Below are 12650 nucleotides of genomic sequence, written 5' to 3'. Positions count from 1 at the left end.
CAATCGCTTTCATACTACGGGTACTAAACCTTTTCTCTGACACGGATACTATGTTTCGGCGGCCTTTTGAGAACACTGCCATTTCACATCAATCGTTTTCTCCTGCAATATGTTAGATTTTGCAAGATTTATCGAACGAGGTACCACTCGACTCATGTTACTATTTGAAATTTTGAAGTTAGCCCCCAAGACCCCTTCAGGGAGGCCACTGGGATCACAGGGACCACACCGTTCGATATGCCCTATGATATTTACGTATTTCAATTTTGTTCCATTCACTTACTTCCATGGTTTTCACACTACGGGTACTGGAGTTCCCGAACCATATTATGGCGGCCATTTTGAAACCGGTGCACAATATGGAACATCTTTTGGTACAGCGTTACTTAGTTTTCCAAGACCTTTCGAACGAGGTATTACTCGACCCATGTTCCCATTTGACATTTCAAAGTTACCCCCCGTTACCCCCATTTAGGGGGGGCGGGGAGGGGTGCTTTTGGCGGAATTGGGTTTCCCCCTTAGCAGTATATAACGTGTACTTGAAACATTTCTTCTATGTTTTATCATTTTTCAGATATTTCCGTGGATTAATTAAAATGGCCCACCCTGTATATATACAGTGAAACCTCTACTAACGGACACCTCTATAAAGCGGACACCTCCCTTAACGGACATATTTTGTAATCCTCAAACACTGTAATAGGAAAAAACATATTGACAAACCTCTCTAAAGCGGACACTCTCTAGTACGGACACGGACAGTCTTTTCTGTCCTTTATAGGTATTATTTACCTCCGTATTACGGACACTTTCTCTAGAAATAAGTTGAAAAGTGTAGTTAAAATACATTTTTAGTAATTCATACATGTGTCACCAAGGAAGCATTGTGACAACATTTTGCCTCCTCAGCTGTCTGCTCAGCAACCCAGATGAAGCGTCTCTGTTTAACAACACTCTTATGTCCTTTGCTTGCATCCCACTCCCACCCAAGCTGTTTTAGACACAAAAGTGATTGACAGTTGCCCGCCGTTAGGCATGACACGTTATGCTACTGTCCCGTTAGAGTCTCTAACCAACCAGAAGACAAGTTTAGTATTTTTTGCTCTCAGGGTATATATTGTCTCAAAAAGGACACTTCAGGACTGCAATTACCCCACAAATTAAAGCGCCATACTGAAAACGAAGGAAATACTGATAAGTGTAAAGTGCAGAGAACTATAACGTGTTATTCCCATGTTGTGCCTCGAACACAGAGTATTGGATGACAGAGGATAATGCATGTAATATTCGTAAATACGTGATTCATGCAAAAATAATTTTTTTTCTAATTGCAGATTATCTTGCTCACTAATTTACATAACAAAATACTGAAACCTCTTGAAGGCGGACACCTCTCTATAGCGGACAATTTTTGATTCCCCACGGCTGTCCGCTTTAGAGAGGTTTCACTGTATATATATATATATATATATATATATATATATATATATATATATATATATATATATATATATATATATATATATATATATAGGGGCTATATATATGAAAATAAACCAGTTAAGTTTAACTTCATCATTAATTGATAAAAATTCATAATGACTCGTTACTTGAACTATCTTGAGTTGTGTTAAGTTAATGTAAAATTTAATAGATAAAGTTAACGATATGGAGAAATTAGTCTACTAATATAAGAGTTCACAAGAAGTTTTCATTCAAACAAAACTTGATAAGTTTAGACTGCACGGGAGAAACAGAATAAGTTAGAAATTGGCCAAAATGAGATAAGTCAAAATTTAAGGTCTATGTGTCATGCTCCAGCTCCGGTTAACTTGGTATAAGTCAATTCTAAATGTAAGTTGAATAATCGCGTCTTGGTACTGTTAGGTTAGTATAAGTGATTCATTCTTATGTTTGGTAAAGTAAAATAAAAAATCGCCTCCTGAAAACCTGTGTTTTTTGACATACTGTTCCTCCCGCACAGTCTAGAATTAATAAACAATAAAATTAAAATATCATCTATATATTAAAATGCTAGGTTTATATTGTTTGTCTCCAATCCTTCGGACATTGAGATCTCGAAAAACACTAGTGCCGTTTTCACTGATCGATTCCAAATTTTGTATAGATTGTCCAGTTCTAATTGAATATTAAAAAGACGTGGTCGTTATTTCTTTACTACATTTTTTAGGGGTACACTGGAAGCGTTGATTTAAAAAAAATCATATCCTACAAGTTATGCATTCCAACACCACATAATTGTATAGTAAAGTTGCATAGCTCTCAGGCATTTGTTTCATGGCAAATAATGAAAAATGAAGGATAATCATTTTTTCAGGCTAAGATGAATCTTTATTGTTTGAAGTGTTTTGCCCAATGAGCACCATATGTCACTGACATTATAATTAACTGTGTATGTAATGTATTTGCTTATTACATATTGCATGCAAGAAGAAAGAAGGCACTGATCATACATGAATTAGAAACTCTTAACCGGAAGTATACTCAATCTTGCAAACGATGCGAGATATTGAAAAAATAATCGAAAAAATCTCTCCTTTATGGTACCTTGCCGATTTTTATCAAGACACTTTTCGCTTGTATCTGTAAAGGGACATGTACATGTGTTTTGAGAAATGACAGGGAGATTCATGAACATATATGAATGATGCGCTGTGTAGAGAGCGCAGGTTCAGCTAGTATAGCTCAAAAATATTCATTGAGCATGATTTCTAAGAACATTTCTGAATATTCAGTCAATCCAGTCATACTGCCATATATTCATTCTATCGGTCACTTATTCGAGCCTGTACTATTCAAGTCTTACGACTCCTAGTTTTCGTCTTGGCAGAGTCCAGCATAGTAACAACCATTATTAAGATTTATATTCCTATGTTTGCTATACGTCGCGGTTTTCCGGGATTGTCACCAGTTTTAAGTAAACTGATCTTGCGTCCCGACAGATTCGTTAGAGATGGTCAGATGTTCTGATTTTTAAAGAATAGATTTCTTTTTATTTTACAGTATTTTGAGATTACTACTTATTGTTAGTAAATACCCACTGTTTAATCGCTAATGGGCTCTTTCCTCTGAACACCGTGGACATCCCAATATTCCTTCGATGTCTAAATGTTATCTTTGTGCTTTGTAGGTTATACTTTGAATATCTTATTATTGCTTGACTTCAAGGATATGTTTGTATCAGACTTTCAAAAGATGTCCTTACGATATCCCAGTATTAAATTAAATTGTCAGTGTCTTCTTTTGAATATTCCAATATTTCATAGATTTCAAATAAATCCCACCTCGACAAGAGACAGCAGTTTCGGAATATCGGGATGCTTATAGGACGTTCCATTAGTGCCAGTAGATATCTCTTGAACATAGCTTAGATGTCCACTTATGTCCCGAAAACGAGACTTCCTGGGGGGACATTTCTGTTCTCTTTCCGGGATGATTTTTAGACATTAACATCCAAAAAAGAAGAAGAAGAAGAAGCATGTCCCGTAACAGAAACATCACATTGAAATTCAAAGGAAAAGGAAATAAGGACATTTCCATTAACCTTAAAGTTTCTACTATTAGTTGCCCACGAGACAAGAAATAATGAGAAATAATGATTTCTCATTTTGTGTTGTCTCGATTCTCGAAGAATTCTCTCTAGTTTTCTCAAGGTTCTTGGTAAGATTTTCTCGTCTCGTCTCGAAATTTTTCTCGACTCGAATTTATTGCAAAATATTTATCTCAATTTTCTTCTTAATTTCTTCTACAAGTTATCAGAATACTTTCGCATCACGAGAGGTGCATGAAGGTTGTGATATGATAATAATTAAACATTTTTTTTTATTGGAGTATACTGTGTAAGGACTTGAGTAGCTTTAAATGTTAATAAGTTCTCTTCATTGTATTCGTACAATCAGTTTATTATTTTAAAGTTTTTTTTTTAAAAACTATGAATCATAACTCTTAGTATTTGAGAGCTAAGACTTGGGTATTGCCCACAAACTTCAAGAAATTTCTCGTCTCGAAAAAAACGAGACGAGAATTGTCATGTTTCTTGTCTCGTCTCGAATTTGAAAATACACTTCTTAGTCTTGTGGTCAACACTAGTTTGTACAACAAGCACGAATGTGCCGGGTTAAGTATAGGACCTATGTCGCAGTGGAGACCCTAGAAGGTAAAAATCTGGGAGCAGGGCAGCCAGAATTCAGATTATGATAGACCTATCATGAGTTTACGATAAACTTTGAAAATATATAAATAATAGTTTCAATTATTTTCGTTACTTAAAGAACTTTGGGGGCCTAGCACTCCCAACCCCGGCCTAGATCAGCCACTGCTATGGGACAGCCAAAGTACATCCTGTGGACAGGAACGTCATTTCAGACTTTGTTTGAGGGAAGCAAGAGCACCCTCGACAAAAAACTTTCACGTTTTGTAGTAGCAATTGCCCCCCCTTAAATGACGCCCCTGCCTGTGGACATATCGTGCTATGTAGGAATTTACTTACAAGTCCTAGTAACTTATGAAAAATTAGTTGTATCTAAGATTTTCCATATGCGTTTTGTTTACGAAATTGTATATTTTACTCTATTACGGAGCTATATATTAAAAATCAATATTTAGTTAGATTCCATTATCTGAGAAGAGAAAAAGAAAATCCTTCGTTCGTTACCTTGTATTCTGTCCTTTTTCCTTTTTATCTAACACATCTCCCTGAATTAATGATCCATGATATTCCTCTTCTAGCATGCTTCAACGAGGTCTCCAATTTCATTAATATTAATTTACGAAACGATCCAATGTGTAATTTCTTCTCCATATCTTCGGCAAGGCTTTCAAAAAATAACGGTCGGATAGATGCTCATCGTCTTTTTTTGCTTTCTTATTCATCTTCTCTTCTTCTTATTTTCTAAAGATTAGGAGCAGAATCCGTGGAGACGAAGGGGTAGTAGGGGGAAAAAGCCATAGAGGACGCAAAGGAGGGGGAAGACTGAAGGGGTTTATACGAAAGATCAGCCGAGGTCATGAATATTTAAGCGGATTCCGCTAGTCAGTTGTTTGTTGATTCGGGTTGCCTAAACTAGTGTTTCCAATTACGGTATTAAATTACTGCTTAATGTTTCCTTAGAACTTGGTTCACTTTGAAGTAATAAACTTATGTCAAAGGTTAAAGTGGGTGTCAAAAATTATAGTCCCGAAACCTCAATCTTATGTTTTCTGACAACCCATTAAACTTGCTTAATTTTAACTTAAATACTTCAGGGTAGCCCAGTGGCGGATCCAGGATATGATCAAGGGAGGGGCTAAACTATATATAGTTTGCCGTTTTATCCAGTGTAAAGCAGGATTCAAGGCAATTTTATCGAGTGTATACCTGAACGTCAAGGGGAGGGGCTATAGCCCCCCTTTTGATTCGCCACTGGGGTAGGCCACATTTTCAAATTCAGAGAAAAACAGGCAAATTTTGATTTTTACTATATGCTTTTCATATAATTTTATCTGCCTCTTTCTTTCCTTTCACAGATACGATACTATTTTTTCTTCTTTTTTTAATTTCATAGTAATTAGTACGTGCTTTGTGTTTCAGGTTATACAAACCTGCATAACAATTTCTGAGTGTTAATATTCCAGTTACTCCTCTCGTTTGTTTACTGAACATCTAGCAGGGGCGGGTCCAGGACGGACTTCTGGAGGGGGGACTGTGAGTTGTAATACTGCTACTTAGAGCTACTTTCAAGAGCTCCAAACTCTGGGATGAGTTTTATTTATATATAAATAAGAAAATTTTCATATTCTGGGGGAAGGGGGGGGCGTTCGCCCCGATCACCCCTGGATCTGCCCCTGAAATCTAACTCAACTCTATAAATTTTGGGGGGAGAACAGTGGTTTTGTGGTAGAGCGCTTTCCTTTGGTGTGTGGGTGAGCCAAGTAAGTTTGTAGTGAACAATATTGTGTCTGTGGGTTTTCTAGAGTACTCCCGTTTCCTTCCACATTCTCATTCCGCCAATTCTTTTACCATCATTCGTTTGCCTTGACAATCCGTCTACCTTAGTCTACAGGGCATGATCGTGGAGCGTTAAAGTGAAAAAAATCTATAAGTCTCTTTGAGTTTGCATTTACAGTGTAATTCAAGCATACTGTCAGTTTAATATTCCAATACAAAAAAAAAAAAAAAAAAAAAAAAATTCTTTAGTACATAAGAGACAATATTTTTTTTCTACCTCTAATAAAACAAGGCGACACCTAACGTGAGGTCGAATTTCACTGAAGAGTAAGGACGTTTTATAAGTGTCTTCGATACATAAAATTTAATAAAAATGAAATCTTTTAGTTTAACGTCGCACGTTTATGCCCATTTAACCTAATAGAGACAGATGATTAAGGCAAGTGAATGATGTTGGAATGAAAAAGTGGAAGGAAACGGAAGTAAGGAAACCCACAGACACAATGTTGTCCACTACAAACTTTCTTGGCCGGGGATTGAACCAGGGTCCCCATGCACCAAAGGTAAGTGCTCAACCACTGAGCCACCATGCCTCCTTTCTTCGATATGTATTTAGTTCCTGTCTAATTAGGTAAGAGTAAAAAAAAAGTGAGTGTCAGTATACACTCATATTCTCAAGAAAGTGAGGTATGATCACTTGATCAGTGAATAATTATACATTATTATTTTTTTTACTGGAAAAAAATGTTCAAAAATGACTCATATGTGAACCCACAGATGTCCTAGAGCTGATATTAAATGATAGTGGTAAGTGAAAATCATCATATATATTTAATCGTCTCCGGATCACATTGGGTATGTCCGAGATATTCCAGGTCACCAGGTGTGACTTTTTTTGCCAGTGTTAAGAATCCGTTTCATCATGTCCAAAGACAAGACTAAGAATGTAAGATTCCTGTTTCGCATAAAACAATATGTAATGAAATGTATATAATGTATATTGTGTTATAAGGCAGATTTGACACAGGGTTATCTTTGTGCTATGAAGTTTAAGGGTTTTCAGTATAACCTCTGACATGGTTTTCTTATCTCTTGTTATTTATTGATTACTTTATATATTATTTATGAATTTATTATTACTTACTAAGAACTGCTAATAACAAACATTTTTTTTTCGAAAGTAGGCGACTCAAGACTTGCTATGTATGGAGACTTGTATATGTAATTCTAACAAACACGACTATCTTCTCTTTTCGTGTGAGTCTCTATGTAAGGTAACTACACTGAAAGGTAACTACAGTGGCATTGCAGTGAAAGGTAAATACATTGTCTGTCAGATTAAAACTTGGGAAAATCATATAAAACAAAAGCTACATGTTTTTCTCGTGAGAGACTTCAAAATTTAATTGAGTGAGCCTACAAAACTTGTTATGTAAAATATAAGATACTGCTGAACCCAAACAGTGTTTTGTTAAATTTTATTATTATTATTATTATTATTATTATTATTATTATTATTATTATTATTATTATTATTATTATTATTATTATTATTATTATTATTATTATTATTTTGTATAGTCTGTGTATTGTGCTAATACCACTGCATTGCTTTCCAGTGCAAGAAGACGAATAAACTTGATATTATTTTTGAAATAATCAAGAGATCGTATCTTGATTAAGAAATGTCAAACCGGAAATAATCAAACACATGAGTATTCAAACTCGAGTAAAGAAAATCATAAATCGACTATGTTTGTGACTTAATAACTCTTGATCTACCCGATTGATCTCGGCCAAATTTTCAACATAGTTGAGTTCTGAGCCTGGAGTGTTTTTTTCTTTCATTTCACTGTGACGGTGCAACTTAGCGGTGGATATATATATACTGTATACACAAATGAGCGATATCACTGCCGAATCCATAGTTTTCGGGGTCGCTGAGATGAACAGTGACACTTCCTATAATATAGAGCTGATATTTGGACTGCTTCCAGTTCATCGGATCTGTGCAGATCGCTGGGTCATACCAGATCTGAAAAGCGAGACAAGAGCTGGGTGATCCCGATTCCGGACACAAGTCGTAATCTAAGTGATCCAGTGATTGGTGTTCTGTGTTATCACTGGATCAAAGTTACATTTGATTGGAAGAAAATGAAAAGAATAAACACTTTTAAATACGTCAATAAAATATTGAAATTTCGATGATGAATCCAACAGAACACTCGTACTTAACAGCATTAAACACTACTCACTATCTTGAATCGTCACATCTGTTAATTAAATTTCAGATATACTCTACATAACACCATATTACATATGATACATATATTGGAAAAAAATAAAAATGGAATAATGTCACCATGCTTCTTGTACGCCAAGGCACGACGATAGCAAATTTTATTAGATTATGACTAATACGTTTTGATTTTGATAAGCAGAAATGAAGAGGCTAGAAGCTAGTAAAACACCCTAAATAATTACTGTATACAAATCGAGAAATTCATAACTAAGTATGTGGCCTATGGAACCAAAAGGTTCAATGCCACATTCACAAAAGCTCTCCGTTGACTTACACCTGTATGTCGTTAGCCAACTGGATCCAGCTTTACTTTGTATTTCTATTTCCGCGAGATCCATCTTATTATTGTTCTTGCATCTGCACGCAGGTTTTCCTAATATTTATTATTATCATTTTTTTTAAATAAAATGGGTTTCCAGTTACTATTTTGAAAGCGTTCCTACTTTCTTTCATTTTGGATATAGACCCTAACAACAGTGGCAGCCTTTACACAGGACATATCGGGCAATTGCCTGGATCCCGCCCATGGTAGGGTCTAGAACTTCAGGGTAATATTCTTGATTTTCTAAAGCATTTAAGGATTATAGATTAGAAGTCAATCAATAAAATTCTTAAATTTAGAAAATCCTGAATAGTCAAACCAATTATAAGTAGCCCATCTGCAGGACACGAACACATGCACCATGAATAAAAGTAGTCCCATTATTCCCTCCATCCAAATTTCAGTGTATTAGTGGGTCCCGTTGCTCTTCAATTTATTCTGCAGATAAATCATCCATCAGTGAAGTGCTCTATGATGTAACCCTAATAAACATTTTTTAAATTTTGTGCAAGCTCAGAAGTTCATCCAGTTCAGAATTGATTTGACGAAATTTAAAAAAAAAAAAAAAAAAAAAAAACAAGTATTGCCAACCGAATGGGACATTATGCCAAAATAATCATAACTTTACGTACTAAGCACATACTTTCTACAGACCTTCTTGTATTTCTTGAGCAATATTGTTGGCAAAATCTTGGTGCATTATTTTCTCCAATTTTTTTCTACAACAACATAGTCTTGGACATCTTTCTCCCACGTTACTCTGTAGTGTTTCTTGATTTCGTCACACTATTTTGTACTGGTGACGTTTCCTAGGTCGATTATTGCTTTGATACATCTATCATAATTTCTTCCTACAATATGTTCAGCTCCCTGCCACTCCAGTGTCTTTATTTTCATGATAATATCCATCCATTCTTGTCATCTTTCTGACCCATGTGACTTTTTCCCTATCTCCACGAATGATTCCTAATTAGTGGCGTATCCACGGGTGGGAGTTCATCATCAGGTCCGGATATCCCCCCCCCCCCCGAAAAAAACTTCCTAACTCAACATACACTTGTACACTTTCTCAGTAAAACTATATTTGGGAAATGATTGATGTAGCATGAAAATTTGATCTTATACTTCATTTGTACTCTTTCTCTTATAAATAGGGATGCGTTCGAGACGAGTCGAGACAGACTTTTTCTGACAAAATTCGAGTCGATACACAGCTCTTCCAATAGAGAAATATACATTTTTCGAGTCGAGACATCGCTTCTACAGCACATTTTCGAGACGAGACAGCCTCAAAACTTGTCTCGTGCGCATCCCTACTTATAAAAACAATTTAGTTCTATAATTTCTTTCTGAAAATATAGGTGGAAGTATTTTACAATTACTCATCGTCTTTTCGGGTACAGAATAATACCCTGTTCAATACTACTTAGACGTATTGACTTGAAGTATTGAACTCCTCCCAACAAAAATGTCTGGGTGCACGCCTGCTCCTAACATGTGTGTCTCCATTCTTCGTTTTTTAGTTTGCAGACGGCGGATGTCTGATTTTGTTCATTTTTAAAATTTTGTTTCTTACCTTTAAGCTTTGCAATGAACAAGTACAATTTAAATCCACTGTAAATAGGCTTCGAACAAGGCTTTGGATTGCATGGACGTTCCTTGGAACAAATTAACCGCGTTGTGTAAGTGAAAGAGACAGTAAATCTCTCTAGTACCGCCTGGTGACAACGGGAAACAATACTCATTTTAACTAATTTATTTATTTATTCATAGTTACCATGAAAACATTAGAGCAATCGGCAATCTGCACTTGGTAATTGATGAAATGAAATGAAATCTTTGAGTTTTACGTCCCACGGTTATGGCGGTTAGGCTAAAGGAGACGGTGATGATGAGTAATGAATAAAATGGTGGAATGAAGAAAGTGGGAGGAAACGGGAGAACCCCGAGAAAACCCACGCACACGGTATTTGTCCACCACAAAGTTCACTGGCGGGGGCTGGGATCGAACCTGGGACCCCAAGCACCAGGGGTGAACGCTCTACCACTGAGCAACCGCGGCCCCATTGGAGGTTAATAATCTTTGAACAGTTTTACTGCTGTTTTAGTAGTTCTGATTGTAACTCCACTATAATTTACGCTCTGTATATTCATGTCAGTGATAATGCTAGCTTTGATTTATTATGGGAAAAAGGTAAGATTTGACATATAATATTTTTGAGTGTACTACCTACATTCTTTGACTCCAAATACGAATAGGCATGTTTTATTTCCATGTACAGTTTCAGAAAATACTGTGTGTTTGAAGGCATTCGTAATCAGTTGAGAGGCTTTCTCCTCTCTTGGCCTCTTTCTGGTGCCGTCATTTTAGAGCATGGCTATGTCACAGGGATATTTAAAGAAATGACTAAATTTTAGGGAATTATACTTTCTCATAGTTAGCACGCACTTTTCTGTTGTCTTAAGCCAAGGTCTTTAATATTTTCTGGCGATACGAGCATCATTCTACACGTATAGTGATGTCAGATGATGATCTCGAGAGGAAGAAGAGGGGGTTAAAGGGGAGTCAACGCATTGGGTAGATACGTGGGTGGGTACGCATTCTCATTCCCATTCCGTCTTTCTCAACTCTTTCTATGCGGGAGAGAGAGAGAGAGAGAGAGTGTGTGTGTGTGTGTGTCGATAAGATACATTACATATGTGTGTGTGTGTGTAACCACGCGTTCGGAGAAAGGCCGTTGAGCTTAAGAAGCATCTTGCATTTGAATTTTTTGTACGCGTTTTTAAAATATTTCCACTTGTTAGAAGATGACGCCGTAAGCTAGTGGCTTTAGGCAGTGTCATGCATGCGTATACAGACTCACATATCGTTTTCTAATGTGTAGGCATGTTAGAAAGAGATAAAGAAGAAAAAAAAATACTTCCCGAAATTGTTCGGTTGAATGATAACACGCTTGTCTTTTGAGTAGATTTGAGTTCGAGTTCCGGTAAGGGTGTTACCCATAAAACGAGGCTATAGTGTATCATACGCAATCGTCTTGAATTGAATTATTAGGATCATGATAGTTAGCCTTATAAGATTATAAGTTGTTACGTCCGTTACTCCACAGATAATTTTCGACATTTTTTGCAATAGATAGCTAGAATGATTATCTCGACCGAGGTCGTTAATTGAGTCAACCCGTTAACATCTTTCACGGGTAACGGCGACTTTAGTGTATAATGCTAGAAGTTGCATATCGCGCCGTTAGATTACAGCAGACATCTTACAGCAGTTGACATCTACCGGACGAAATTGAAACTCCTAGGCGTGATCCTTTTTTACTATCTTTAGCGGATTTTATTGCTGTCTTCCTTTAGATTTAGGTTTAATTTAAGAGGATCACGGTTTGAGAAACGTTGCTATAGAGCATTACAAACCATGTTTTACTTGGTTTTTGTCTCCTTGATCCGACACTTAAAACATGCTTATTGAGCCACAGGGGAAGAAAACTAGCGTTGCCCACAAGATCAGATGTGGAGTTGTCTCGTCTCGGAAACATGTCCTAAAAGTTCAATGTTGTCACGGAAAGTACTTTTATGTTTTTTATTGGATGAGCCGTTTCTCGCCTTGTATCTTGAAGCGAAATTCTGTCTCGTGGGCAACACTAGAAGAAACTAACAATTCTACTCCTGCTTTTCTATCTTAGTGGCTTCATCTAGCTAAGCTAAAGTAAATGGGCTTGAACCTGTCTTTGATCCACACACACTAGAACATGTATACAAAACAAAAGAAGAAAGATAAAAAAGATATCATCCCGTTAAGAAGAAGAATTTCATAAGACAAATGTTGAATACATTTGGAGCAACATAATGGATTTTTTGTACAATGTTTTCCATACAAAAATGAAATGAAAACTTGTGAGTTTCATGTTCCATGAGTGTGCCATGTAGGCGAAAGAATATGGACTATTTACGAACGTAAATGATTGTGAAAAGATTCGTGAATGATTGTGAAATAATTTGTGAATGATAGTGACAGAATTCGTGAATGATTGTAAAATAATTTGTGAATAGTAGTGACAGAATTTGTGAATGAT

This window comes from Thermobia domestica, chromosome 18, assembly GCF_964235325.1.
Source record: "Thermobia domestica chromosome 18, izTheDome1.hap1.1, whole genome shotgun sequence".
Taxonomy (NCBI): Eukaryota; Metazoa; Arthropoda; class Insecta; order Zygentoma; family Lepismatidae; genus Thermobia; species Thermobia domestica.
The sequence above is the reverse complement of the archived record's forward strand: the minus strand, read 5'-3'. Positions refer to the sequence as shown.